The sequence below is a fragment of the Anoplophora glabripennis genome, unplaced genomic scaffold (assembly GCF_000390285.2).
Source record: "Anoplophora glabripennis isolate ALB-LARVAE unplaced genomic scaffold, Agla_2.0 scaffold221, whole genome shotgun sequence".
In the NCBI taxonomy this organism is placed as follows: domain Eukaryota; kingdom Metazoa; phylum Arthropoda; class Insecta; order Coleoptera; family Cerambycidae; genus Anoplophora; species Anoplophora glabripennis.
Window position 1 is genome coordinate 692,072 of NW_019416984.1, and position 7,713 is coordinate 699,784.

Sequence of the window (7,713 nt, forward strand, 5' to 3'; positions counted from 1 at the left end):
AGCATAAAGCAATGGAAGCTAAACATACAAAGAATTATTATCATGAAACATCTATAACCATCACAATCATAAGATTACATAGAACAATTAACAACAAAGTACTTAAAGGATATTACCTGCTAACTAATAACACTTTAAATAATTAACTTTTCACTACTTTGACACACTGCCCGCCGATCGTCTTACTACCAATCTCCACACTGTTCTCACTTCCACTGCCTATCTTCAACTATTTAGGCTTCCTTCCAGAATTTCCTACCTAAGTGCCTGTTTTTTGTGCTTCCTTCTATCGACCGTTAATATTACTTTTTCATTGTTGTGCAACTCTCAGTAACAGGTGACGTGGAAGTTGATAAGATAAGTACGGTTTTGTACACTACATCAGTTAAAAGAAACATAAAAATAACCAATCAGTTTCCAACATTTAATATGGGCAGGGTGTCCACAGACCTACGACCTAGCTCACGCATATACACAACTGTATTTCCAATCTTTTTAGTTATCCACCTCTTTTTTGACAAAAAAATAAATAGTTTTATAGTCCTGTTGTGTATTCTCTGAAAAAAAAAAACGTGATAGCGGCAGAAGCCCATGCAGGGGCAGGTGCCTGATCGCTTATGAAAGAGAACGATGTCCCATAAAACCTCAAACATCTTCCTACATGCCTACATGCCCGTGCAGGTTTCACTGACCCTTTAACTGCGGTAATCCGGGACTAGACTCGTTTATTTTTCAGATGGGTATCGCCGCCTGCCCGCCTCGCTAATACCAACACACAATCCCGCACATTTCCATTTAATAAGATCCGTATTTTTGGGCAGGTGTCTCGCCTTTCGTAGGAATTACCGTGCGATCCCGAGCGCGCCGAGCGAGCGCCCGGATCCTTAAGGCGCGCGAACCGGAAACATTACACCTGTGAGACGTAATCACGACACCCTGAATATATATCAGCCAGTTCGTGAATGCATAACGCCGCTCCGTATGGAAAACAAATCGCGGGTTTGCTTACGGATCCCGTCTAAGACCCGCAGCGAAAGAACCCTCGCCTACGTCGAATTTAACTGAAGGAATGGGTCGCTTAGCATATTTGTTAGCATTTTAAGTCATATTCGGAAAGTACACGTAGTAGCTAGTTGATGTGCAAAAAATCTTAATTTTGTTTCTACATCGTTTCCGTCAACATAATGATTGAAAGCATACAATGTTTTCAATTTCATAAATTTCAATTATCCTATCTTATATATTGAACGACCGCCAGATATTGATGCAATGCACTAAACATAAATAAATCAATAGAGATTTACGTAAACACATTTGGGGTGCTTGTCTTGTTATCCTTATGATTTCACACAGATCACTACAAAGTTAATTTTCGTAAACCACTAACAGCGATACATCATGACAGTGAAACGAATCATTGATTGAAAATTGATGTACAGAAGTATTGTTTCATTATATGTACGTTCAGTGGCGGCGCGTGAACATTGATTGAATGTGTTCTGCTTAGGGTTGTCACATTTGTTGAATTGAATTCCGGGATATTAAGTGCCCGGAGTCTCTAAATGGCGCTGCAGGTTAAAAATTTTAAAATTTTCAAGGTCACGCGTTTTCCTGGCACTTCTGAATTTCAACGAACAATGAATTTATAAAAAAAATACAGATTTTCACAAGAATGATTTTTGAAATTGATACCTTTTTGAAATATCCATTTACGAATTACCTACTGATGGTATAATAAATTGGAATAAACTAAATANTTTAAAATAAAGTTATATAGTCATTAACGTTATTGAAACTGACAGCTGCTATACAGCTCGTTGAGAAATGAGGTTAAGTTGGTCTCTATAAGCTACTCCCTACGTCCAATGTGTCAGAGCCAACTTCGACCACGTTTTTATTTGAACGCTCGTTATTATGTTTATAGGCAGCTTTCATTTCTGTTTTATTTATTTTTTGATATTGGTCAAATGTCTCCTCAAGGGTGCAAATGAACTTGTATTCCTGGTTGCCTATTTCCTATTAAAAACAGTATGAAACAAACCTATTTTTATTCCAATTAGAACAGTGAAAATTGTTATTTTTGTACCTAGAACGCGAAATGGTACTTTTGCGTTCAAGAATAGAAGTTTTCGAGATGCGAACAATATTTTTTCGAAAACTGCAATAAAATAAGACAATTGTGTTATATAGAATTTAATTTATATTTGAAATCGTTTGAAGTGTGCTTGAATCAATTTTATGTTCAATCTAGAACGAAAAAGACTTTGACGTTTTAGAACATAAAAGCATTTTGTAGTACCTGACAAAAAGGGGTTCACTTTGTAAACTGAAAATTTAACGAAAATGTCGAGTTTTGATAAAATAATTTTTTCTATAGCATTAAACAAAAGATAAACAAATGTAACTAAGTAAAAATAATAGTAGTACCTAAATCCTTAACAAGTTACTCGAGTAATAAAAAAGTTTAAAAATAAATTATTGTTTCTTTACGGAATTACTTAAATAGGAGCTGGAGGAGCTGTGATAGAGTATTCATCCCACAAGAAAGGTTGGGATATTAACTTTCTATCATCAAAATTGATTTCAGAATTACTACATTTCGTAGTGGTTGTGCAGAACTCCAATGTTGTCGAGGTGGTTCTGTTCCATGTAAATGGACTAAATCCCCCAGTACTAGCCTGGCAAATCAATAGCCTGAGTGTACGATAAAAACGGGCATTATTATGAATTCCACTCCACACCCACTGATTACCCTAACGATGACTTGTGACAAAAGGACGACGACGATTCGAACAAATAGACGTTTAATTTTCCCGGACTTAAACATACACATGTAGAATGGATGTAGAGTGCATGTCACATATACATACGTCCCCTATTACGAAACTCTTAAATAAAACAACGGCTGAACATTACAAGTCCCTAATTTGCCTAATTGGGCACCCATTGAATTGATTCGTAGCAGGAAATCGGCCGCCATGAGGCGCCTGGGCAGTGACTTTTACAATTTGATACTTTGTTTGAGATCGTATTTCCATTGTGTTGGGAGATAATTATCGGCTCAAAGGAATTGTTTGAGTTAATACTGCCGTTGGAAGTATGAACGGCGACTAATAAATTCATTTTGATTGTGTCACTTTATACTATTCGTCCGTGTGACAAGTTATTAATTTTTTACTGCGGCCGGTTGATGGAAAGTCTTGGTACACCGAGAAAACGCATCTCTCAAAAAAATTAATATATTTGTAATTCTGTAGGTATACCTATAAAGGTAATATGCATAAAAACTAGTAAGTGCTTATAAGCACTTGTTAAGTAATAGTAAATCGAAAAAAAATATTATGTAAACACCACCTGCATACATTATACAGGATGTTTCCTAAATAGGGTCCGTAAGGACACAATTTCTAATGGCATTTAAAGAAAAAATGTTCCTATAAACATCTGTCCGGACACGCTTAGATTCCGAGATACAGGGTGTTGAAAATTTAAAAAATATAATATTTGAAATAAATTTGGAACAGTCAGTGTTAAGTTCTTAAAATTTGGCAGTTATTGTAGGCAATTCAAGATTCTTTTGTTGTAAAATGTTAGACCAGGTCGAAAATAATAAAAATTTTAAAAAATCCATTGGCGTTCTACACTTTATGACGAAAACGTCTACTGACTCACTACGCCACTGGCGGCAGATAAAAATTGACTTTATACTAAAAATGCAGCTCTTTATCAACGTACAATAACTGCCGAATTTTAAGAATCTAACATTGACTGTTTATTTCAAATATTAAAATATTTTTTTAAATTTTCAACGCCCTGTATCACGGAATCTAAGCGTTTCCGGCGGAATCCGGTCACATGTTTACAGGAACCTTTTTTCTTTAAATACTATAACAAATTGTGTCCCGAAGTTATGGACCGTACTTAGGAAACACTCCGTAATTAAACAAACAGTTTTTCAAATTTCACGTTTTCAGTGTTCTATTTAAAAACACATTTCTTTACAGAATGACTAAGGTACGAATCAACTCATTCAATTGTTTTAGGTTATGTACTTATAAAAGAAAACAAACTCACTTTTTCGAAAACGGTGTCTTTTTGGCAACAATATAAAATTAAACTTTATATTATCATATATACATATATTAAGACTTATAATACAAAAACAACACGATTCCAAAATCTTGGAACTTTCCCAAAATTGTATTTTCTAAGAAATGTAGGGTACATTGCTTAGAAGACATTGACTATGGACAAAATTTTACCACATATTCTTGAGGCCAATATATGACGATGCAAGTTATTTTAGTCCAAAATTTGATGGTTTCCGAGATACAGAGTGTTGAAGTTACAATTTTATTTTAGTTTTTTAAAAAATTTCATTATTAAATAATAAAATTAAAGTACATAAAGCTTGAGAGTTTTCTAGCATGAGAAAATAAAATCTGGTCTCTGATTTGCTATATGCATTAAATTTTTTTTAATAAAAATATCAAATTCGAACGTAAAATTTGGTGCTTTATTGATTGCGGGCAAAAACTAGGGAATTCCATTTAATATCTTCAAGATAACCTTGGTTTGACCTTGAAACTGAAGGTCAAGGTCGAATCCAAGGTCACCAGCATATTAGATTCTTAATATCTTGCAAATTTAATCTGAAACGTTTCTTGATTGAGCTGAATCTTAAAAAGTTATCGTGAATTTTGATATTTTTGAGACACTCTGTATATTAAAAACAAATGACAAGTTTATAGGACCATTGTATTATATTGAGTTGTCTTACCACCCCCTGTATTTATAGTCCCTCTGTTCCAATGGCCCTGTACAAGTATGTTAGTTAAGTTCACATCTAGATGATGTACCTGGCGCTGTTCAGTTTTTAGCGTCAGTTCAGTCTGTATCAGCTTTCTTGTTATTTCCATCTTTTTCTCCTCCCAGGTTCATATTCTCCTAAACAGTTAGCCTTTGCTGTAATCTCCTTTTATGCCCCCCTTAAATTAAATGGAGAACGGCGTCCACAACAGCGCGATAATCCGTTTCAATTGTAATCCTCTCAAGACAAATTAATGCTCGCCCTCCTCATCTTTTCCATAAAGGCCTGCCTTCCACGGGAATTAACCGGGCATTTGTAATGGTTTGGAATATCCTTTTCACTATTGTCCCCGTTGCCATTAATCATACGGGTCGTGTATGGCAATATAAACAAGCATTTTTTATGTCATCGGATACCTGAAGGTTCGGAATAATGCCTTGTTTATCACTGCCATCAACACCACGGGGAGAAGCCGGCTTAGACGGAGGAATGTCCCTCATTCAGAGTAGTGTTGTGGGTGGCCGCACCGAGAGCCGGACGGGTACGGCGTGTGCACACTGAGAAAAGTGACTCGATCCAAAATATTGAGCCTTATTCGAAGTGTTTGACCGAGAATGGGACACTGCGTAATGGGAAATTCATCATTTCTTAATCAAGTGTTAGTCCTTTCCCATTTACAGTTCTTTTGTATCTATTATCACTTCCAAAAACCATTTCAACTATTTACCGAAAATTGGGTACATATCGACGTGTGTAGGTGTAGATGTGTAGATGTGTAGAGATAAAATTGCCTTTACACTTTGCCATTTGCTTTTCAAATTGTAATTAAACTAAAGGCATTTTGCAGAACAACTATAACATGACCTCAACTTGTTTGTTCTTCACATACTAAAGGTAATAAAAACGGAACTGATTCTGAGTAAAAACTATTTTGGAGGCAGAAAAGAGGTTTCATTTTATTGCATGCTAAAACATGACTCACTGTTGAAGTTAACAATTTGTTTCAAACAATTTTGTTTAATCTTTAGTATATTATAATGTTTTAAGTATGTATTTATTATTTTGTTTGACATACCTACTTGTTCACAAAAATCACGTCTAAATGTCTTCAGCTAATGTCATACTACGTAACCTAAATTAAAATTGCCTCAAAAGTTGCTATGTAGACTGAAGATTGAGTGATGTAAGTTAATTTTATTGGGTTTAACCAAACCAATGAGAGTAAGTAACATATGAGTAAACACCAATTTAAGCTGACAAAAATTCGCATATCAGCAAAAATATTCCAATAATAAAATAACTATTCTCATGATCTTTCATTGCGAAAAATTAAAGGAATTCTTGCATTGCAACACTTTTATAGTTTATTACTAAAAGTGTGATTTCTTGTCTATAAAACGCCAACTTTAACATACAATGAAATAAGATAAGATTTACTGCATTAGTAGGATGTACCAAGCGTTACCTAACGGTGAGAACAAGGTGGTTGCTATTTTTCAAGTGTCCACTGAAAGTTTCAGGTTGATTGGTGAAAAGGTTTTTGAATTGTCGAAATATGTTTTTTCTTTGATATCCTGTAGATTCAAAAGATGCAGTGTTTGATTGAGGCATGTTTGACTCAATTTTGATCATAGGAATTTCTATTTTGTATCGTAAACAACAATGTATACTCAAAAGAATATACTCATTTTAGTAATATTGACGTAAGTCTTATCTTTCAAAATTACTTGTTTCAGATAGGAGGATACAAGAAAAACAAGTGAATATTTTTCTGAGTATGGTTCTTTTTGCTATTCAAACTCATCCGATTGTCAACTTTCATGTAAATTTTATTATTTTAAGTCTTCGCATCGACCGGGAGGCATACAGCCCACTTTTTGTTTTTATTGTCTATACGTGACATATGCTCGAGGCTCTAAGCAAACACATAAGGCTCTAATCTTTTTTATGCCTTTTTACCCATTTATTTAAAACGTCCCCGAACGACAATAGACTCAAATCCGAGAATATATCGAGTTGGGATGTGCTCTACAGGAGTCGACTTGTTTAGACAGATCTATGGTTATATATTTGAGCTGAGCAGTTACATTATTATACGCAAGACACTGCTTTATCGGTTTCCAAAGAACACCTGTTCCCGTAACCGACTGCTACGAAATGGGAAATTATGATGAGTGATACGTTTAAAAAAACACAAGTACATAATCACATTGTTATGTGTTAGTCCTAGGGACATACAGTTTGTACTAAGTTTTATCAATATACAGGGATGGCTAGAAGTACGGAATAAAATTCATATCTTTTGAATGAGTTAATTTTTTTTAAAACGCCGAAACACGTTAACTGATTTTGATTTTTTCCCATCTTTCGGTTATATAATAATTAATTTTTCTTCAAACCCCTAACCCCCAGCTACCTCTACTTTTTTTTTCAAATGGAAACATAAGGCATGACAGGGCTCGTTGAAAAGTTTATAGAAAACCGAATCCAGCCAATACCAAATAAACAAGTTTTATTTTTTCAAAAACAAGTTTTTTTTTTTTTCATTTAGAAATTGAAACAACTAGATAATTTACAAAAATAAACTCAATGTCGTAAATGCTGAAAATGTCCTCCATTCACTGTTTGTCATTCTCCAAGACGATAGTAAAAGCTGTCCACAGCATTCTGAATGACTTCAGCTGGTAAATTATGCATCTCCGCCCTAATCTTGTTCTTTAAATTCTCAATATTATCCGGTCTATTCTGGTAGACTCTTTCTTTCAAATATCCCCAAAGAAAATAATCCAGGGGTGTTAAGTCGGGGGATCTTGGCGGCCATTCAACTGTACCCCGTCTACCAATCCAGCGATTTGGAAACATTTCATCTAAGTATCTTCGAACATCAATACCAAAATGTGGGG